This window comes from Triticum urartu, chromosome 2 (assembly GCF_003073215.2).
Source record: "Triticum urartu cultivar G1812 chromosome 2, Tu2.1, whole genome shotgun sequence".
NCBI classification, from domain to species: domain Eukaryota; kingdom Viridiplantae; phylum Streptophyta; class Magnoliopsida; order Poales; family Poaceae; genus Triticum; species Triticum urartu.
In genome coordinates, this window is record NC_053023.1 from 244,817,742 (window position 1) to 244,841,238 (window position 23,497).

Sequence of the window (23,497 nt, forward strand, 5' to 3'; positions counted from 1 at the left end):
TAAGATGCATAAAGGATAAACATCACATGCAATCAATATAAGTGATATGATATGGCCATCATCATCTTGTGCCTTTGATCTCCATCTCCAAAGCACCGTCATGATCACCATCATCACCGGCGCGACACCTTGATCTCCATCGTAGCATCGTTGTCATCTCGCCAACTATTGCTTCTACGACTATCGCTACCGCTTAGTGATAAAGTAAAGCAATTACAGGGCGATTGCATTGCATACAATAAAGCGACAACCATATGGCTCCTGCCAGTTGCCGATAACTCCGTTACAAAACATGATCATATCATACAATAGATATAGCATCATGTCTTGACCATATCACATCACAACATGCCATGCAGAAATAAGTTAGACGTCCTCTACTTTGTTGTTGCAAGTTTTACGTGGCTGCTACGGGCTGAGCAAGAACCGTTCTTACCTACGCATCAAAAACCACAATGCGGTATAGTGATTGCTTTTTGATCTTCAGAAAGAACCCTGTTCATTGAATCCGATTCACCTAAAGTTGGAGAAACTGACACCCACCAACAACCTGTGTGTGAAGCACGTCGGTAGAACCAGTCTCGCGTAAGCGTACGCGTAATGTCGGTCTGGGCCGCTTCATCCAACAATATCATCGAATCAAGAATCAACTCGTGATGTCAAGCAATATGTATATACCCACGCCCACAACTCCTTTGTGTTCTACTTGTGCATATAACATCTATGCATAGACCTGGCTCGGATGCCACTGTCGGGGAACACAGTAATTTCAAAAAAATCCTACGCACACGCAAGATCTATCATGGTGATGCATAGCAACGAGAGGGCAAGAGTGTTGTCCACGTACCCTCGTAGACCATAAGCGGAAGCGTTATGAGAACATGATTGATGTAGTCGTACGTCTTCATGATCCGACCGATCCTAGTACCGAAAGTACGGCACCTTCGCGATCTGCACACGTTCGGCTCGGTGACGTCCCACGAACTCTCGATCCAGCTGAGTGTCGAGGGAGAGCTTCGTCAGCACAACGGCGTGATGACGGTGATGATGATGCTACCGTCGCAGGGCTTCGCCTAAGCACTAGATGATATGACCGAGGTGGATTATGGTGGAGGGGGGCACCGCACACGGCTAAGGGATCAATGATCAACTTGTGTGTTCTATGGTGCCCCCTGTCCCCGTATATAAAGGAGCAAGGGGGGAGGCCGGCCGGCCCTAGAGGTGCGCCAGGGAGATCTTCATCGGCATGACGGCGTGATGACGGTGTGTCAGGACCCCGATCCTAAGTCACACTGATCTAGCATGTAACACATCATATCACTTTGCGGCCTCACGCACGTTATTCCCACGGGTGCCACCTTACCTGGCCCGGGACCGTTTGCACCTTTTGGCTCACGTATATGATAGTGCCGCTAGCATCCATATGACAAAGAACCTGGGCCGACATGACTAGTCGTAAACCCAAAGTGGCACTAACTTACAGGGACAGGCATACATGACCCAGTAACGAACGTGTCGGTCATCAGCGAGTGAATCCGGGTTGTAGTAGCTGGGCTAACAGGAGTCCGGTAGACACCGCGTGACATTTCCCTGAAGGGACAGACACAGGAACGAAGAAGGACACATGCCGGCCAGCCTAAGTGTTCCGGAGCAGTAGCAAGCTACCATGGCTCAGTGGAAGCACTAGGAGACATTTCCCCATAAGAGAGGCTACCAAGAATAAACAACTAGGTTGTCAGATCTCACACATACCAAGCATTTCAATAACATACACACAATATGCTCGATATGTGCAAATACAACATGGCATCACAACATAACTCTATGACTCAAGTATTTATTCATTAGGCTCCGAGGATCCAAGTATTACAAACATGGGTTTCATGACCCAACATACAGAGCGTACAAGCAACAAGCGTAAGCATAACATGTCTGAGTACAAACAACTATAAATGAAAAAGGCCGAGAAGCCTGACTATCTACAAGACCCTGCCGAGGGTACAAGATCGTAGCTGAGGTAACAAGCTAAACGTCGAAGTCCACGCATAACTACTAGTGAGACTGAAGTCTCTCTGCAAAAATATAAATAAAGAAAACGTGAGTACAAATGTACCCAGCAAGGCTTACATCAGAACTAGCTACATATGCATCAGTATCAATAAAGGGGGGTGGTGGAGTTTAACTGCAGCAAGCCAGCTTTGACTCAGTGGCTATCCTGTACTACGATTGCAAGTAACTCTTTTGAGGTGGTGCACACGAGTCCACATATTCACCAATAAATACACCATAATACGCTTCCGTCTCCCTACGAGAACGCCATCCATAGCACTCACGCTTACCTTGCGCATCTTAGAGTATCCACTTTCACTTGTCTGTGAACTATATAGGCAACCCAGAAGTCCTTTACCGCGGACGCGGCTATTCGAATAGATGATGTTAACCCTGCAGGGGTGTACTTCTTAACACACGCTCTCTCCACATACCACCATGTACACGTCGTGTATCTCGGCAACCTTCAAGCAGAAGCCTGGCGAGGGACTCAGCCATGACCTGACTAACCACACAAGTCTCTAGTCCAGGTTTATCGCCTATTCGGGTTCTATCCGCAAGGAGATCCGTCCGGGGTGTCGCTAACGGCCCCAAACGATGTGTGCAGGGTTCCCGAGACACCAAATGGGTGACTCGGTACACTGGGCCACGGTGTATCTACCGCATCATAGCCCACGCCTAGGGTCAGCACTACACATGGCCTCCAACACATATCCTACAAACACCAGAAACTAGTTGCAACTCCTGGACAAAGATCAAGGCGATTAATAAGTCGAGATAGTCAATAAAGGATCCCAATGTGTGGTAGTAGCTGTTCTTGGATCAGAAACACAGAACTCAGTTCCTGAGGACGGTTTCAATGAGGCCGCTGGACGGTCATGCTGTGCAAATGTATAGCCAGGGTTTTTAACCAGGGCTGTATTTGAAAATAATCAAATATGAAAATAGTTGATACTTGTGACATTGAATCACATCGTTGGCTTACCAACGTTTTGTAGTAAGGGTGATAACCCAAATCTTGAGTATGGATAACTCCTCCCATGTTTGCCGATTTATAATAAAACTGTACCGGGTTATAATAAACACCGGTGTATCCACATATAATACTGGTGACTTGTAGTCAAAACCAGACCGGGTCAAGAAACGCCGGTTTATCATAAGATATTAAAAATCTCACCAAAGGAGGAAAAACTTGTCAAATAAAAAACACAAAAAGAACATGCAAGGCTTTTCATGGTCTGCCAGGCCCTAAATAGAGGCTTTTCATGGGCTGTCAGGCCACTGAGTTAAACCATTTTTCGAAGCCTTTTAAGATGGACCTCACATTAACCAATCGTCGTTTTAACTTTGACAAGTTCAGGGTCTATGAGATTGACTTGTCAAAAGTTCGGCGGGTCATACCAGGATTACCTGGACGGAGTGGCTTACTTAAAAAGGCAGGATATCTCCGGGTTTTAGGTGAATACACCTGGCTTCCAAGCCTGGCTTGATAGCCTATTGCAAGGGTGTAAGCTCTTTGTTCTTTGAGAAGCAAAGAGCCCCCAGGCAACATTTGAGCTGTGCTCGGTGGGTGCCTATGTTTGAGTTGTGCTTTTGCAACACTCTCTTTGGCCCGCAAATGATTTCCCTGGCGGCCTTACGCCGATCAAGAGGTGTAGCTATGGTTCGAATACGACCAAGCCCCCAAGTGATTTCCCTGGTGGCCTTATGTCGATTAAGAGGTGTAGCTATGGTTCGAATACGACCAAGCCCCCAACTGATTTTTTTATATGAATTTATAAGCCGGATCAATGGGTAAATAGAACTCCGCTTTATAAACAGAAGCCCCCATGTGATCAATAATATGATAAGCCAATAAGGCAGGATACCCATGTTTGAACTGCGCATCATGGCAGCAGATCCTCTTCGGCAACCTCTAACTTTTTGCAAGAGATAAATTCTTCTTGAATTGGGATTTTGAACCGGATATTGAGAGAGTCAGAGCTTTGCAAGAGATAGTTTCCTCTTAAACCGGATTTGAACCAGATACTAAGGGCTTCAACGCTGTGTGGGAAACGGGATTTCCCTTAAACCGGACTATAAACCGGAAGCATCATTGTGACTCGGAATATTTCTGACGGCCTTTAAATTTTTCAACAATATAACAGTAGCCTCCAGGACCGGATTATCGTTCCCTTCAACATCCTGGGGTTCTTGACTTCACTGAAAACCGCGGACATTTGCTGAGTCATATCATTGTAGCCCCCGAGTCTCAAGGTAACTCGAGGATTTGGCTTGAGATTCTCCATATTTGACCGTGATATAAACCGGCATAATTTGTATATCATTGGTGTTGATAGCACGATATGAATCCATAGAAGGTTGAGGTGACTGCGGTGGATTATAAATGATCCCGTATGAGCCATGTCAGCAACTCGGCCAATGGTTCCTTCCAACTAGCTGTTTGAAGTTTAACCAAACTTTAGTAGAGGCGACTTGTGCGCCTACTCATTGAGCCATCCAGTGCAGACGGCGGTTGATAGTATATGATAATTTGCCTAAAATTTGTTGAAAGAAAAACCAGGCTACCCAAGCTGTGACTTGCTCATACTCAATAAACAGCTCATGCAGACAGGTGCGGCCCGATGTGTTGATGTAGACCAGGTCGCGAGAGGACGACAAAGACGACCGCAGCATCAGAAGCATCACAGATAGTTGAGTTGGCTGCGGTGTTATAAGCCAACGCGGACAAAAGAGTCGGCCACAACATTGTTGATGTAATCCATACTGCGGGGGCGGCGGTTTATGTTCCTGTTCATCAGTGCGACATGCGCAGATGCTGGTGTAGAACAGCTAGCGCGTGCTGTCTGCAGTAGGGCATCCCTTTCATAGTGAGCACTTTGTCCTGGTATTTTTGTCGGATGAACACGACTGCTAGCACTAGATATGTTGGATGTAGTCAGACAAATAGCATATGTTCGTGTAGACTGACATAATGATTCATTGCTCGGTACTCGAAATATGAGCTGATTGCCTTCGTTCCTCAAGTGATGTTGTACCAAAGGTACATTATATGGGCTTAACACTATTTGATCCATCACTGCCCCCGGCTTGCAAATTGCAGGAGCTGATACATCAGTACAGTAGTTATCCTCCTCGTGGTAAGCCGGTGCGGATACGTGAACCGGCTGCGAAAGCGGACGGGCGATCATCTGTGGTGTTGTAAGCCGCATGGACGAATGCTAGTGCATGCACTCCGTATCCGCGGTATAATGTCATAAAAAATTATCATGTGTAAAAATATTATCGGGCAAAGTAATTGTTCTTTGACAAAAAACAATATGTGTCAAAGATAGATTTAGATGGATTTCACTTAATTTGTCCGTACGATGGACGGTCCATATATAACAGCCGTGGAAAACCTTCAGTAATTTCAACTGTAATTTACCCACTCTCTCCGGCGGAGACAAGGCAAAAAAGGCGCGTGAGCTGGTCTTGTAGCAGAGATTCCAGCAAGCGGCGGCTCATAATGGCAGCGACCAACCCGAACCAAAGAAGACAGGCGAGTTGGCCGTGACGTTTGTAAACCGGCATGGTCGAAAGAGCTGCCCGCAGCGTTGGAAATGGCTTGGCCGCAGGCGTGAACGATGAGTCAACCGCGGGTGTTGATATAGTGGGGGTGGCAACTTGCGCAGGACGAGCGCTAGTGCAAAAGATAATATTTGCTCACGCTCCTTTCATGACACCTTTTTATGAGGAACAATGATCCTGCGAAAAAATATTATAAACCAAGTAATTATTCTTTTATGAAAACAATATATGTTTAATAAATAAACTTGGATGGATACCACCTAATTTATTCGGGCGGCAGCTCTGTATGCGGACCCTGTCTCCAGATCCAGCTTGCCCTTAAAATATTCAGTCATGGTCTGCAAACCGACCAGAATGGCACGTGGGCATCAACTTTTTCCAGTTGTGACATAGAGGCAAAATAACTGATGGATCTGAGCAGGAAAAACGAGGCCGAAGTGGAGATGTAACGAGGCCGGCTCAAAGGTGGCTCACAGGCGACGCAGGAGGCGGACGCGGTGTGTCCGGGTGGTGGTCGGCTCTGTTTCCGGATTTAAAAGTTGTTTTCCCTTTTTTTCAAACGCACTACACCTGTCTGAGTCCAAGTTGCAGGCGGCAATGGTGACATTGACCGGGTCCTCCTCTTGTCGGTTTACCCTACGTACATCCCCATTCCAAGTTTTTCCAAAAAGGTCTTGGATATTACGTGGAGTAGCAATTGATTTGATGTCCTGCTTTGTCAAACTTCACGTGGGTGCTTGTTCTCGAATTAAAAAATAGCCACCATCACTGAACTATGTTGCTCCAATCACATAGCACATAACCAATCGGGTTACTATTCGAGTAAACTGCCTCGGGACATGATGTAAACTCTGTTGCTTTAGGCTAGTCATAGTGGGAGTAACTTAGCAAGTAACATAACACATTTCAAAACAAGTTTGCTTATGTAGCATAGAGTTAATGAGGAGAGAGGTGTTTGGAGTAATATAATATGTTACTGTAACATAGCGCAACCCAAAGAAAAATGAGTCTATAATGTAATAAATGCAATCATCTATGATACTACTTCTATATTACTTTGCACTATGAAGGTAGTAACTTAGACTAGTGTCATGCATATGACACTAGTCTAAGTTACTCCCCACTATGACTAGCCTTAGTGGATTCGGGCATGTCTCCGTCTTTCGATTAGGAACAGAGATAGCCCGTTATTTGGTAGTCGCCGCAATCAGACAAATCCTGGATGTATTTGCACGCGCTTGAAAACCTTATCTATCTCATCTTCCGACGGTGGTGCTCTCGAAATTTATCTGGCTCCGGACCAACGTAAAACCAGGTCGCAAGTGGCGGCTCGCGGATCCGACCCTAATTTTTCCTTAAACTCAAACCTCATAGATTATAAATCTGAACTGATGAACTTTGAAGTTTGATGTAGATCTTGAAAACCAGCTCTTCTTCATCTGGAAAATCACAAACTTCTCGATCCTCGCGAGGGATCCCTTCAAGAACTCAACACCACCGTCCGTGAGCCCCACGATGGGCGCCAACTGTCGTGGTTTTGTCACGAAAGATGTCATAGTGAAAGGACTTAGTCATGGAGCCATCGCATCTATATGGTAGCTTGAGAGGGATTGAGTGGAATCGAGAGACGCAACACAAGACAAGGATTTAGACAGCTTCGGGCCCTGGGAAACATCATCCAGTAACAACCCTACATGTTGTTTGTGGCTAGGTCTCATTATCATCATGAGAGAGTCGCCGGTAAACCGGCTCTTTGTGTCTAGCCCTAGAGATTGTTTCTTCTTGCTTGTCCCCCTTTGGAAAGCCCTGCCCCTCCTTATATATGCGAAGGGGCGGGTTACATGTGGAGTCCTATTAGGATTAGGACTAGTCTACCTTCTAATACAAACCGGATACAAGTCCGGGTCTTAATTCCTTGTAAGGTAAAATATTCTTCATGCCTTTCCTCTTAAACCGGCTCACCATAGTATGAACCGGCCTTCTGGGCCTTGGGCCTTGTCATCCGTCTGTCCCGCCCGCTGGGTTACCAGTGAGTCGCCAAGTCCGGTCGGGTTATACTTCGTGTCGGGTTACGCCGCGGGATATATCCCCGACACACCATGTACTCCTACATGGCCTCTCACCGCTGCCTTTACCAAATCGTGTTCACACGCTTAGCCCTCAATAGTAGGACATGTTCACAACTATCCAATTCATCCCCGATGAATCAGACCCGACTCAACTCTAAGCAGTAGCAGGCATGACAACAAAAATGAATGAATAGGCACATTAAGGCTCAAACAACTCCTACTCGTGCTAGTGGGTTTCATCTATTTACTGTGGCAATGACAGGTCATGCAGAGGAAAGGGGTTCAACTACCACAGCATGTAACAGTTGAATCATTGTTGTCCTAATGCAGTAAAAGAGAGCAGAGCGAGAGAGTGGGGTTGTATCGAATGAACAAGGGGGTTTTGCTTGCCTGGCACTTCTGAAGATAATATAGCTCTTCATCGGTGTCATCGAACTCATCATCAGAACATTGTCTACTCAGAGAGGACAATTACCGGCAAACAAGGAAGAACACAATCAATGCAATGCTCAATACGATGCATGATCATGACATGGCAAAATGAGTGTGTTGGGCTAATGCGACTACAACCAGCTGGGTTTGAGTCATTTTGAACCAAAGGTTCAATCCCAAACTCAACTTATGAATTTAAATAGTGCCTTATCATGCTTTGCACTAAACAGCAAGGTTAAGTTGCTTAAACATGCATGAAACCAGTACAGATGAAAAGATTGGATTTTTCTGATCATTTTTCATATATAAAACTTTGCATTTGGAGTTATAGATTAATTTCTATGATTTTTAGAAGTTTAGAGCATTTTCTAGAATTTCCTGAAGTATTTTAAATCCAGAAAATCACTTACTGCATCAGCACTACGACGGGATGACATCAGCGAGTCAACGGGTCAGCCCAGGTCAAACTGACCAGTGGGACCCACGTGTCAGTGACTAAGCTAACTAAACTAACTTAATTAACACTAGACTAATCCTAACCCAGGTTAGTTAAGGGCCTGGGCCCACATGTCAGTGACCCAGGGGAGTCAAACCCCTGGTCAGCGGGGTCAAACCTACCGGCGACTCGACGCCGGCGAGGCGAGAGGCGGTGGAGGGCGTCGGAATCGAGCCACAGGGCACCAATTCGGGCGCGGTTTGTAGCGTTCGAACGCGCGGAGTGGCGTGCATCAAACGGTGGCAGTGGGAGGTGTTGGGGTGGCCGGAAACGAAGACAGCGACGAGCCGGGCGGCGGCCGGAGCTCGGGCTTCGGTGGTTCTGCTGTTGCGGCATGCTAGCGGGCGAACGGATGCACTAGCGAGGCACTACAAGGTGCGGTGAGTGCGTTAGGCAACAACGCATGACCAAATGGTCACCGGAGCCACGTCGGCGACAAGCTCAGGCGGCGGCAGGTGCGGGCGAGCAAGGTGCGGTCGCCACAGTGCACGGGAAGGCAAACGGGGAAGGGGGAGAGGGTCAACAACTCACGGCGAGTCGGACAAGCGGGTCAGCAAGGTCGGGGACGAGCCGGAGCGGGCAGTGCGGCGAAGAGGATCTCCAGCGACGGGCGGTGAAGACGAGGTCGAGGAGGCAAATCCGGGGCGTGCGAGCGCTCGAGCCTCGGCTAGCTCGACGAGGCGGACGACAGCTGTAGGATCTAGAAGTAGATGTGTCTAGAGGGGGGTGATTAGACACTTAGTGCTAAAGTTGCAATTTTTAAGCTTTTTCGGTTTAAGTGGAGTTTAGGCACAATTTCAACACACACAATACATATCAAGCAAGCATGCAAAGAGTATATGAGCAGCGGAATGTAAAGCATGCAACTTGCAAGAATGTAAAGGGAAGGGTTTGAAGAGATCAAACGCAATTGGAGACACGGATGTTTTTCCCGTGGTTCGGATAGGTGGTGCTATCCTACATCCACGTTGATGGAGACTTCAACCCACGAAGGGTAACGGTCGCGCGAGTCCACACAGGGCTCCACCCAAGGGCAACGGTTGCGCGAGTCCACACAGGGCTCCACCCACGAAGGGTCCATGAAGAAGAAACCACCCACAAAGGGTCCACGAAGAAGCAACCTTGTCTATCCCACCATGGCCATCGCCCACACAGGACTTGCCTCACTAGCGGTAGATCTTCACGAAGTAGGCGATCTCCTTGCCCTTAAAAACTCCTTGGTTCAACTCCACAATCTTGTCGGAGGCTCCCAAGTGACACCTAGCCAATCTAGGAGACACCACTCTCCAAGAAGTAACAAATGGTGTGTAGGTAATGAACTCCTTGCTCTTGTGCTTCAAATGATAGTCTCCCCAACACTCAACTCTCTCTCATAGGATTTGGATTTGGTGGAAAGAGGGTTTTTGAGTGGAAAGCAACTTGGGAAGGCTAGAGATCAAGATTCATATGGTAGGAATGGAATGTCTTGGTCTCAACACATGAGTAGGTGGTTCTCTCTCAGAACATATGAGTTGGAATGGTGTGTGTGTTCTGATGGCTCTCTCATCGAATGAGAAGGAGGTGGAGGGGTATATATAGCCTCCACACAAAATCCAACCGTTACACAGTTTTCCAATCTCGGTGGGACCGAATCAATAAACTCGGTCGGACCGAAAATGTAAACCTAGTGACCGTTAGTGATTTCGGTGGGACCGACTGGATCAACTCGGTGGGACCGATGTGCTAGGGTTAGGGTAAATCCAAAACTCGGTTTGACCGATTACTCAAACTCGGTGGGACCGATTTGGGTAATAAGTGAAACTGAGATTTGGGTCAAGCAAACTCGGTGGGACCGATTGCATATCTCGGTGGGACCGAGAATATTGCAATGGGTAACAAAGAGTTTGCAAGCCCATCTCGGTGAGATCGAGATCCCATCGGTGAGACCGAAATGATTAGGGTTTGGCAGTGGCTTATGACAAGTGAAACTCGGTGGCGCCGGATAGGAAGAATCGGTAGGACCGAGTTTGGCTTAGGGTTTAGGTCATATGTGGAAGTGGGAAAGTAGCTGAGGATTTTGGAGCATATCATTAAGCACATGGAGCAAGAGGCTCATTAAGCAACACCTCATCCCTCCTTGATAGTATTGGCTTTTCCTATGGACTCAATGTGATCTTGGATCACTAAAATGTAAAAGTGAAGAGTCTTGAGCTTGAAGCTTTTGCCAATCCCTTGTCCTTAGCATCTTGAAGGAGTTCCCACAACCTTTAGTCCATGCCACTCCATTGTTGAACTTATCTGAAACATGCTAGATAGAAGTGTTAGTCCAACAAGAGATATGTTGTCATCAATTATCAAAACCACCTAGGGAGAACTTGTGCTTTCAATCTCCCCCTTTTCTATAATTGATGGCAACATACATTAAAGCTTTAGATAAAGATATAAAGAACAGCAAGTAAAGCTTTGGAAGAACATGTAGCAAGCATAGGCTCCCCCTACATGTATGCACTCATGTAAATATGAAATATAGAGGCATGTGAGAGCATAATCATGACAGAGTAGGCAATGTGTTACATGTATCTTGGCCATATGCATCAGAGCAAAAGATTATCAAGGAAAATACCTTCATGCTCATGAGTCCTTCTTGCAAACAGTATGTACATAAGCAAGAACTCCTCATACTCATGATTTTGATGCATATACTTACCTTGTGGTCTCGAGTTGGCTTAGGATGAAATGAACCTGCACAAACAAGGTTAGATAACACAGGTACGTCCACTAGTCAGAGCAAACAAAAGAAACCACAAGAATACCAAGACTGGGATGACATGTAGAGAGTGAGTACAAGGTACCACATTGGATTCAACATGTCCCCAAGAATAAAGATATGTAATGAAATTGGCTGATTTCTTTTCCCTTAGGTGTCTTGCTCCCCCTGAATCTTACATGGGATATTGGGAGAAGATAGGAAATAGAAAATCAGAGCTGAAGGATATGAATAGAACTTAATTCAAATGAGTTCATATGAACATGTCTTTCCCCCAAAAAGACATGTGGCATCTCTCCTCTTGAACATCAAGCATCTGGGATCCTTGAGTATTTTCTCTCCCTGGAAATCTCTCTCTCCCCCTTAACAACATCTGGGATCCTTGAGACTTTCTCTCCCCCTTGAGGTCTCTCTCTCCCCCTTAATACTTTCTCTCTTGTAGGTTTGGTCCTTGAGACTGTTTCTCTCCCTTGATGTGATCTCTCTCTCCTACAAGCTTTGATGTGATCTCTCTCTCCCCCTTTGACATCAATTTCCAAGAAGGTTTTTCCTGGAATCCATCAAATAGGTTTGGTCCTTGAGATTCAGCACAAAGCAGAGGATAAAATTGTGATGCTTGTGGAGGACAAGATTCATTGAGTGGAGCTGGATCAGAAGAAATGTAGAACAAGTGGCAAACTGTTTTTCTGATTGCAAAGTCGGTGGCACCGAGTGGCATATTTCGGTGGTACCGAAAAGATTCGGTTGGACCGAAATTTGCAAGTCGGTGAAACCGAGTTTACATAGAGAAAAACACTTGTCACCTCAGCTCACTAGTCAAGTAAGATCTCACAAAGATTTGCAATGAATTAGCTGAAGGATTTGCAAGGAATTGATGCAGAAATATGCAGAACAAGAACAAAAAGGAAAAGAGTGAAAGTTTCTAGATGAAGTTTTTTTTGTTTGAGAGAGAAGGAAACAAATATGCAAGGAACAAATGCAATAACTCAGAAAAGAACACAAGAGAACTTCATCTAGAATTGGGCGGTGACATAGTCACCTATGTTAGAGTATATTGACTTACGAGTCAAGTGAGGACACTTGATCATAGGTCATACTCATCATTTAAGCTCAAAATGGGGTTACCATTTTTCGTTTAAGCATCTTGATGTATTCACATCTTGTTGAGTTGCTTTGACTCATGTCTTGGAGTAAAACTTCTCTAAGATGGAATGACATACCTTGGGTGGTGATGTGGTTCTTGCTCATGTAGTTGAACTTGAGTGGGTGCTCAGGGTTGATGTAGTTCATCAAGAGTTGGGAGCACCACTTGGAGTTTGAGTTCATCTACCTACATGGGTTAGTTCTTGCAAGGAAGAGCACTTGTGTATCCAAAAATGACAATCATGAAGCTTAATATAGAATTTGTCAAAGGATATGTTTGAATGGTTTTGTGCTTCCTTGTCTTCAACCACTATTGTGTAGAGTCTTGGTCTTGTAGAGATTGCTCAAGATGTGAGTGAGTCGCAATCTCATGGAATTAGATTCAACCAAGCACCTACATGGGTTAGACAACATGCAAGGTGCAAATATATCCAAGACATAAGATAGTTATCATAAGAGATACATCATGGATTAGTTATAAGCTCATGTCTTGCATGTATCCAATGGAGTTTCTACTCCAAGTTCGAGGCATCAATGATGTTCAATTCTCCTCTCAACCTGCAAAACACTTTTTCATCAAGTGGTTTAGTGAATATATCCGCTAATTGCTTGTCGGTGCGAACATGCTTAAGATTGATGTCACCCTTAGCAACATGATCTCGAATGAAATGATGACGAACTTCAATATGCTTAGTTCAAGAATGTTGTACAGGATTATGACCAATTTTGATAGCACTTTCATTGTCACAAAGCAGTGGAACATGTTTCACATAAATCCCATAATCTTTAAGAGTTTGGGTCATCCAAAGTAATTGAGCGCAACATGAACCAGCGGCAATGTATTCCGCTTCGGCGGTGGATAAGGATACCGATTTTTGTTTCTTGGAAGACCAAGACACAAGAGATCTACCAAGAAATTGACAAGTACCCGAAGTGGACTTTCTATCAACCTTGTCTCCGGCATAATCTGAGTCGGAATAGCCAACAAGATCAAAAGAAGACCTCTTAGGATACCAAATGCCAAAATTTGGTGTATGGATTAAATATCTCACTATCCTTTTCACAGCCTTAAGATGACAATCTTTAGGAGCAGCTTGATATCGTGCACACATGCACACACTTAGCATTATATCGGGACGTGAAGCACATAGGTATAACAATGAACCAATCATAGAGCGATAAACCTTTTGATCAACCGGTTCACCATCTTTGGTCAAATCATTATGTCCACTAGTAGGCATGGGTGTAGACATACCTTTGCATTCTTGCATATTGAACTTCTTGAATAAGTCCTTGGTGTACTTTGTTTGAGAGACAAATGTACCTTCCTTAGTTTGCTTGATTTGCATCCCGAGAAAGAATTTGAGTTCACTCATCATAGACATCTCAAACTTCTCTGACATTAGCTTTCCAAACTTTTCACTAAAGAGAGGGTTAGTTGAACCAAATATGATGTCATCAACATAAATTTGGCATACAAATAGTTCTCCATTAACCCTTTTAGTAAAAAGAGTAGAATCAATTTTACCAATTTCAAAACCACTTGTAGTAAGGAACTTGGTCAAGCATTTATACCATGCTCTAGGAGCTTGTTTAAGACCATAAAGAGCTTTGTGAAGTTTGTAAACATGATTTGGTTTCTTAGGATTTACAAAGCCGGGAGGTTGTTTGACATAAACTTCCTCCTCTATTTCTCCATTTAGAAAAGCACTTTTAATGTCCATTTGGTACAAGGTGATATTATGGTGATTAGCATAGGCAAGTAAGATGCGAATGGACTCAAGTCTAGCAACGGGAGCATACGTCTCACCATAGTCCATACCTTTGACTTGTGTGTACCCTTGGGCGACGAGACGTGCTTTGTTGCGAACCACTTGTCCATATTCATCTTGCTTGTTGCGAAACACCCATTTGGTACCAATGATGTTGTGGTTGTTGTCGGGCTTCTCAACCAATGTCCAAACTTGGTTTCTCTCAAAATTATGTAGCTCTACATGCATAGCGTTTATCCAATCCGGATCTTCCAATGCTTCTTCAACCTTCATTGGTTCAATGCTAGAGATGAATGAATAGTTTTCACAAAAGTTAGCTAAACGAGTTTTTGAGCGAGTGATTCTCCCGGTTTGTATATCATTGAGGATTTGCTCGACGGGATGATCTTTGGCAATTCTTGCTCGAACTCGTGAGAGCTTTTGCTTGGGTCTTCGTTGAACATCTTCTTCATCTTGTTCTTCTTCTTGGCCTTCTTCATTGTTGACGTCGTCGTTCTCTTGTCGTGGTGGAGAAGGAGGTTGTTGATGTTCATCTTGACGTACTTCCTCGTTTTCTTCATCTTGGTGTGTCCCACTTGTGGATGCTTCCGTGTCGATTCTTGGTTCACCTTGTCGTGAAGTAGAAGCTTCCACTTGGACGGATGAAGTACTCTCCTTCACCTCTGTTGGACGAATTTTGCCGATGGACAAGTCTTGAATTGCTTCTGAAGGGTCTTTGTCTCCTACATCAATTGGCAATTGCTCTACTTGCGAGCCATTAGATTCATCAAACTTCACATCTACCGTCTCTTCAACCTTTCGGGTGAAATTGTTGTAGACACGGTAAGCGTGAGAGTTTGATCCATAACCAAGTAGAAAACCTTCATGAGATTTAGGAGCAAACTTTGAATGACGATGCTTATCAAGAATGTAGCACTTTGAGCCGAATACTCGAAAGTATCCAACTTGAGGCTTGTTACCGGTGAGGAGCTCGTATGCCATCTTGCCGAGTAGCTTGTGAAGATATAAGCGATTTGTTGCATGACAAGCTGTCTCAACCGCTTCTGCCCAAAAGTGCTTTGGCGTCTTGTATTCATCAAGCATCGTTCTTGCCATTTCGATGAGCGTCCGGTTCTTCCTCTCAACAACTCCATTTTGTTGAGGTGTGTATGTAGCCGAGAACTCGTGTGAAATCCCTTCTTCGTCAAGAAAGGTGTCCACATTTGCGTTCTTGAACTCCGTTCCGTTGTCACTCCGAACCTTCTTGATCTTCACATCAAACTGATTTTGGGCTTTCCTAGCGAAGTTTCTGAAGATCTTCTGGACCTGCGACTTGTCATTAAGAAAGAACACCCACGTAAATCTTGAAAAATCATCAACTATAACTAGACCAAAAGAATTTCCACCGAGACTCTTGTAGGCATTGGGACCAAAAAGATCCATGTGAAGCAGCTCGAGTGGCCTCCTTGTGGTCATGATGTTCTTCACGGGATGTCTTCCTCCAACCTGTTTACCTGCTTGACAAGCACTGCAAAGTCTATCCTTATCAAATATGACATCGTTAACTCCAAGGATATGATTTCCTTTAATAAGCTTGTCAAGGTTTCTCATGCCAACGTGACCTAGTCGTCTATGCCACAACCAACCTTTTGAGGATTTAGCAACAAAGCAAGTTTTAGGTTGTGCCTTTTTAGAGAAATCGATAATGTAAAGATCACCTCTACGCATACCCGTAAAGACCATTTTATGATTGTCTCGACGAAATACTTGGCAATCTACCTCAGTAAATAGGACATTCAAACCGAAATCAGCAAGTCTAGATACTGAAAGTAAGTTGTATCCAAGAGATTCAACGAGCATGACATTTTGAATGGAACTATCATGTGAGATGGCCACCTTACCAAGGCCAACCACTTTACCCTTTGAATTATCACCAAAGGTGACATATTTTCGAGGGCCGTTGTTTTCAGCAAGCTCACGAAACATCTCTTCATCTCCGGTCATATGATCAGTGCATCCACTATCAAGAACCCATTCCTTTCCTCCTGATTCATATCCCCGAAGATTTGCCATAAGACCAAAATGTCTCATTGCATCATCAAGATCGAAGTCACTATCATCATCATCATAATATTCATGTTCATCATGATCTTGTGACTCATCATTTCCTAGAGAGGGTAATTCATTAGATAAATGATCAAAGTGGTTACTTTTATTAATTCTTATAGCTTTGAGTATGATATCATTAATGATTCCAACATCTCCTTTAGCATGCTTAAGATTGGCGAGTTCAAGAAGACATTTACCAAAACTAGGATCACTAGAGTTCATCTTACTCAAGGCAACAGATTTATGGAGAATTTCATCCAAAGTTTTCAAGGAATGATTGGGAAACCGTTCCTCAAGAAATTTCCATATAGTATAGGCGCAATTTTGAGTAGGCAAACTAGCAATCAAATTTTTGGGCAATCCTCTAATGATGAGCTCAATAGTTCTAAGATTGCAAATCATGTCAATATCTTCATCTAGGGTAGGATGCAAGGGATCAATATGGGGTGCATAAGGGCTAGCAATATACTTGTTCAAATGATATTGATTGAAGATTACAAGCATCTCATTTTTCCACTCATGAAAATACTTTCCATCAAGAATAGGCACTCTATGTCTAAGACTCCCTAGAGTAGACACATCCATCTTCGTCCAATGGTGATTAAACCAAGGCAATGGAGACCAAAGCTCTGATACCACTTGTAGGATCTAGAAGTAGATGTGTCTAGAGGGGGGGTGATTAGACACTTAGTGCTAAAGTTGCAATTTTTAAGCTTTTTCGGTTTAAGTGGAGTTTAGGCACAATTTCAACACACACAATACATATCAAGCAAGCATGCAAAGAGTATATGAGCAGCGGAATGTAAAGCATGCAACTTGCAAGAATGTAAAGGGAAGGGTTTGAAGAGATCAAACACAATTGGAGACACGGATGTTTTTCCCGTGGTTCGGATAGGTGGTGCTATCCTACATCCACGTTGATGGAGACTTCAACCCACGAAGGGTAACGGTCGCGCGAGTCCACACAGGGCTCCACCCAAGGGCAACGGTTGCGCGAGTCCACACAGGGCTCCACCCACGAAGGGTCCATGAAGAAGCACAACCACCCACAAAGGGTCCACGAAGAAGCAACCTTGTCTATCCCACCATGGCCATCGCCCACAAGACTTGCCTCACCTAGCGGTAGATCTTCACGAAGTAGGCGATCTCCTTGCCCTTAAAAACTCCTTGGTTCAACTCCACAATCTTGTCGGAGGCTCCCAAGTGACACCTAGCCAATCTAGGAGACACCACTCTCCAAGAAGTAACAAATGGTGTGTAGGTAATGAACTCCTTGCTCTTGTGCTTCAAATGATAGTCTCCCCAACACTCAACTCTCTCTCATAGGATTTGGATTTGGTGGAAAGAGGGTTTTTATGGAAAGCAACTTGGGAAGGCTAGAGATCAAGATTCATATGGTAGGAATGGAATGTCTTGATCTCAACACATGAGTAGGTGGTTCTCTCTCAGAACATATGAGTTGGAATGGTGTGTGTGTTTTGATGGCTCTCTCCTCGAATGAGAAGGAGGTGGAGGGGTATATATAGCCTCCACACAAAATTCAACCGTTACACAGTTTTCCAATCTCGGTGGGACCGAATCAATAAACTCGGTCGGACCGAAAATTTAAACCTAGTGACCGTTAGTGATTTCGGTGGGACCGACTGGATCAACTCGGTGGGACCGATGTGCTAGGGTTAGGGTAAATCCAAAACTCGGTTTGACCGATTACTCAAACTCGGTGGGACCGATTTGGGTAATAAGTGAAACTAAGATTTGGTCAAGCAAACTCGGTGGGACCGATTGCATATCTCGGTGGGACCGAGAATATTGCAATGGGTAACAAAGAGTTTGCAAGCCCATCTCGGTGAGATCGAGATCCCATCGGTGAGACCGAAATGATTAGGGTTTGGCAGTGGCTTATGACAAGTGAAACTCGGTGGCGCCGGATAGGAAGAATCGGTAGGACCGAGTTTGGCTTAGGGTTTAGGTCATATGTGGAAGTGGGAAAGTAGCTGAGGATTTTGGAGCATATCATTAAGCACATGGAGCAAGAGGCTCATTAAGCAACACCTCATCCCTCCTTGATAGTATTGGCTTTTCCTATGGACTCAATGTGATCTTGGATCGCTAAAATGTAAAAGTGAAGAGTCTTGAGCTTGAAGCTTTAGCCAATCCCTTGTCCTTAGCATCTTGAAGGAGTTCCCACAACCTTTAGTCCATGCCACTCCATTGTTGAACTTATCTGAAACATGCTAGATAGAAGTGTTAGTCCAACAAGAGATATGTTGTCATCAATTATCAAAACCACCTAGGGAGCACTTGTGCTTTCAACAGCGATGCTTGTGGACACGGCGGGGCGACGAGGGGGAGGCGGTGGCTAGCGGGCGACAGCGGCGAGCGAACAACGGCTACGACCATGGTGGGGAGAGGGCGAGGGAGAGAGCCAAGGTGGAAATGAGGTGTCGCTTGGAACGGGACGGCAGCGGGGCGGTCATCCACGCGTCGAGGAGCTCGGCGGCAAGCAGGAGGTGGTGGGGCGTGTGCTCGCACGCGGCGGCCACGCATGCGCTATCCTCCTGGCGGGAGGTTGGTGATGACTGGCAGAGGCCAGTGGGCTGGGCCTCTACTGGGCCGTGGTGGGGCGCCAGGTAAGTGGCCTCTGGCCTTTCTCTCTCTTCTAATTATGTCTGTTTTATATTTTTCTGCAACTTTAGAGCGTTATTAAAAATACTAAAACTAACTCAAAAAACATGAAACTTCTCATGTCCACTGTTTGGAATATTTCCAACAGTAAACATTTTAGTTTATGATTATTTGGACATTTAAAATATTTTATAGTATTTAAATGCCCAAATGCAAATAGAGTATGATTTAATCCAGTGACCTTATGTTGCCCTAGAAAATTGTGCACCATTTTTGTCAGAGGTTCTAGACCAAGGCAAAGATGATGAACATTTTAGAAGGGAATTTTAGGTTCATTGAAAAGGATTTTAGTAAACCCTAGTTGGTTTAAGTGGTGCTGAGGGTTTCTGTCATCCCCATTTCAACTTTCTGGGAGATTTAAACATAATGCAACACCAGATGCTAGCACTAGGCAGACCATAACTAGGGATATGACAACTCACCCCCACTAAAAGAGAATCTCGTCCCGAGATTCAAGCGTAGGGTAAGATGAAGGGGAAAGGCAAACTAACACAATCTTCATGATCCAGGTGGCACTTCATAAGAACATTGATTCGATCACCATCATTGTCTCAATGTCTTGCTCTGAGAACTCCAACTAACATGACAATGAGAGAAAAGGGAAAACTCCAGAAGGATCGATCTTATCGAAGATCGAACAATTCAGGATCAACTCATGGAGCGAGACGCTGAAACATCTCTCGAGCTGAGACATGAAGCATACATCCATAGGGATGGAGTGAAACACATGACAAAGGTCCACTAGGTAGGCAACAATTCCACGCCTAAGAGGGTGGTGAATGGTTGCCAACGTAGCGAGGAATTGAGTTGCCATGACACCAAAACGAGACATCTTGGAGGAGGGTGACCCATAGAATCATCCCTTAAGTGGCAAAAAGAATTACTTTTGATTCAGAGAACATTGAAATTCTCTATACCAACCTGAGGCAATTCACCAACAAACGTTTGGCGGGGTATGAAAGGATGGCATACCCGGACTAGAATGGATGATGTGGACTACCTTGTTGAAGACAACGCAATGGATGATTTTTGCTTATCATCGAAAATGGATGGCACCCATGGTAGGACCACTCTTGAAGATGATCCTAAGTAACAATTACTGAAAAGGCACACCATAGTAATATGGCACAAGGCGGTGAAAGCTGGGAACAAAATGCAAATGTTGGGAATGTTCCAACCATCATATCTACGTGAGATTCAGATCTGGTTGGGGTCAGGATATTCCAGACTCATCAAGTCTAGAAAGAAAAATGAAAGTTTGCAACAGAAATCGATGAGATGGCATTGCAAGATTCTCGGGGAATGAACTATGATAGCAAGCTCCAAAACATGAGTTGATCTGCTACACACATGTGAACACACTGTCCCGGACAAGCATGACCACGTAGTAGTCTTACAACAAAACACTACCGAGTTCTGGTTTGGAACCATCATTGCGGATAACGAAGTCCTTACATAAGTCATATGATTAGCTCTTATGCAGGAACTTCTTCTCCTTGAACAATTCAATCAGTGGCTTGGTGTTAGGAATTACACATGGAGTGGAGGTAGCGAGCCTATCAAACCATGGAATACTTCACACATGCATGACTGACTTGGGATGATTCCAGAGGAAGCAAAGCTAACTTTTTCGAATTCATGGCAGCAACTTGCACCAAATGCACGTGAATTAGAGGGAGTCACTTCTTTCATTCAAACATAGGCTTCAGGAACGGGACACGAAGATAATGCTTATGAAAGTTTCCAACACTAGCTTGATGTTCATCATGAATCATGGAGGAGACAAAATGCTGCTGATGGGCTCAACAGCAACTCATCGGAATTTCCATATCACTGGAATTCCACCATTATATGAACAATGTGATAGTATTGGTCAGACCAAAGGATATAATGGTGTATGCCCAAGGAAACAACAACGGGTAAAACAACATTACGAACATCGTTGGTTCTGATTTGAGTTGAGGATAGCCCACACTCAAATCAAAGATTGGATGAGACAATAGGTTCAAGAACTGAACACGAGGATCAATCGATGAAGGTATCATCTTTCCTCAACACACACACACACAAACACAAAGATATCCCTTTGTAATGAACTAAGTTAAGAAAAGCTTTCACCTTCCAACTCTCCAAGTTCTTGTTTAGCTCAACCGACTAGTTCAGGGTATCCAACACAGAATCCTGGAGAATGGGTGGTTTGGAGGAAAACCAACATGATCACGAACTCAACATAGCGGTTAGGTGACAACCTGGTAATACTTCCGAGAAGATATTCGGAACATCACGAACCACTGATATGTTACTAAGCTCGAGAACAATCTTGCTTTACAGAGCAAGATGATATGATCAAATAAGCAAGGGATTGATTAATCCTAACTCATTGATCGAAGAGTGCACCAGAAATAAGGATTAGGTAGCACAATCTATCTTAGAATGATGATTCAATAACCAACATGCTAAGAATGAGAATATTGTCCATTTACTACCAAGCAACGAGTTGCTCGGTGTATTGATTTCACACATTACAATTCACTTGTCGGCATTTCGGTTACAGCAACACGAGGACCGAGGAATGAATGATGATGGTGAGAAGTATCACTGCATCAAGAATTCATAAGAGATGGTGCAATTCCTATTATATTCTGGACATAAATAGGGTAATACTCCAAGGTAGAACAGAGTAGAAGCTGGATTGACATGCTTAATCTGCAGAATACAACTGCCTTGAACCAATCCTAGATATGGGTGAGGTACCTGTCGGGGATATACCTGATGTCTACTACACAACCTTCTTCTTGTAGACGTTGTTGGGCCTCCAAGTGTAGAGGTTTGTAGGACAGTAGCAAATTTCCCTCAAGTGGATGACCTAAGGTTTATCAATCCGTAGGAGGCGTAGGATGAAGATGGTCTCTCTCAAGCAACCCTGCAACCAAATAACAAAGAGTCTCTTGTGTCCCCAACACACCCAATACAATGGTAAATTGTATAGGTGCACTAGTTCGACGAAGAGATAGTGATACAAGTGGTATATGGATGGTAGATAAAAGTTTTTGAAATCCGAAAATATAAAAACAGCAAGGTAACTAGTGGTAAAAGTGAGCGTAAACGGTATTGCAATGCTAGGAAACAAGGCCTAGGGTTCATACTTTCGCTAGTGCAAGTTCCCTCAACAATACTAACATAATTGGATCACATAACTATCCCTCAACATGCAACAAAGAGTCACTCCAAAGTCACTAATAGCGGAGAACAAACAAAGAGATTATGGTAGGGTACGAAACCACCTCAAAGTTATTCTTTCCAATCAATCCGTTGGGCTATTCCTATAAGTGTCACAAACAGCCCTAGAGTCCGTACTAGAATAACACCTTAAGACACAAATCAATCAAACCCCTAATGTCACCTAGATACTCCAATGTAACCTCAAGTATCCGTGGGTATGATTATACTATATGCATCACACAATCTCAGATTCATCTATTCAACCAACACAAAGGACCTCAAAGAGTGCCCCAAAGTTCTACCGGAGAATCGTGACAAAAACGTGTGCCAACCCCTATGCATAGGTTCATCGGAGGATCCCGCAAGTTCATCACCAAAACATACATCAAGTGAATCACGTGGTATCCCATTGTCACCAAAGATACGCACGGCAAGACATACATCAAGTGTTCTCAAATCTTTAAAGACTCAATCCGATAATATTACTTCAAGGGGAAAACTCAATCCGTTACAAGAGAGTAGAGGGGGAGAAACATCATAAGATCCAACTATAATAGCAAAGCTCGCGATACATCAAGATCGTATCATCTCAAGAACACGAGAGAGAGAGAGAGATCAAACACATAGCTACTGGTACATACTCTCAGCCCCGAGGGAGAACTACTCCCTCCTCGTCATGGAGAGCACCGGGATGATGAAGATGGCCACCGGAGAGGGATTCCCCCTCCGGCAGGGTGCTGGAACGGGTCTAGATTGGTTTTCGGTGGCTACGGAGGCTTCTGGCGGCGGAACTCCCGATCTATTGTGCTCCCCGGTAGTTTTAGGATATATGGAGATATATAGGCGGAAGAAGTATGTCAGGGGGGCCACGAGGGGCCCACGAGGGTGGAGGGCGCGCCCTAGGGGGGTGGGCGCGCCCCCCTACCTCGTGGCCTCCTCGAAGCTTCCTTGACGTAGACTCCATGTCTCCCCGGTTGCTTCTGATCCAAAAATAAGTTCCGTGAAGTTTCAGTTCAATTGGACTCCGTTTGGTTTTCCTTCTCTGCGATATTCTAAAACAAGGTAAAAACAGAAACTGGCATTGGGCTATGGGTTAATAGGTTAGTCCCAAAAATGATATAAAAGTGTATAATAAAGCCCATAAACATCCAAAACAGAAGATAATATAGCTTGGAGCAATAAAAAATTATAGATACGTTGGAGACGTATCAGCATCCCCAAGCTT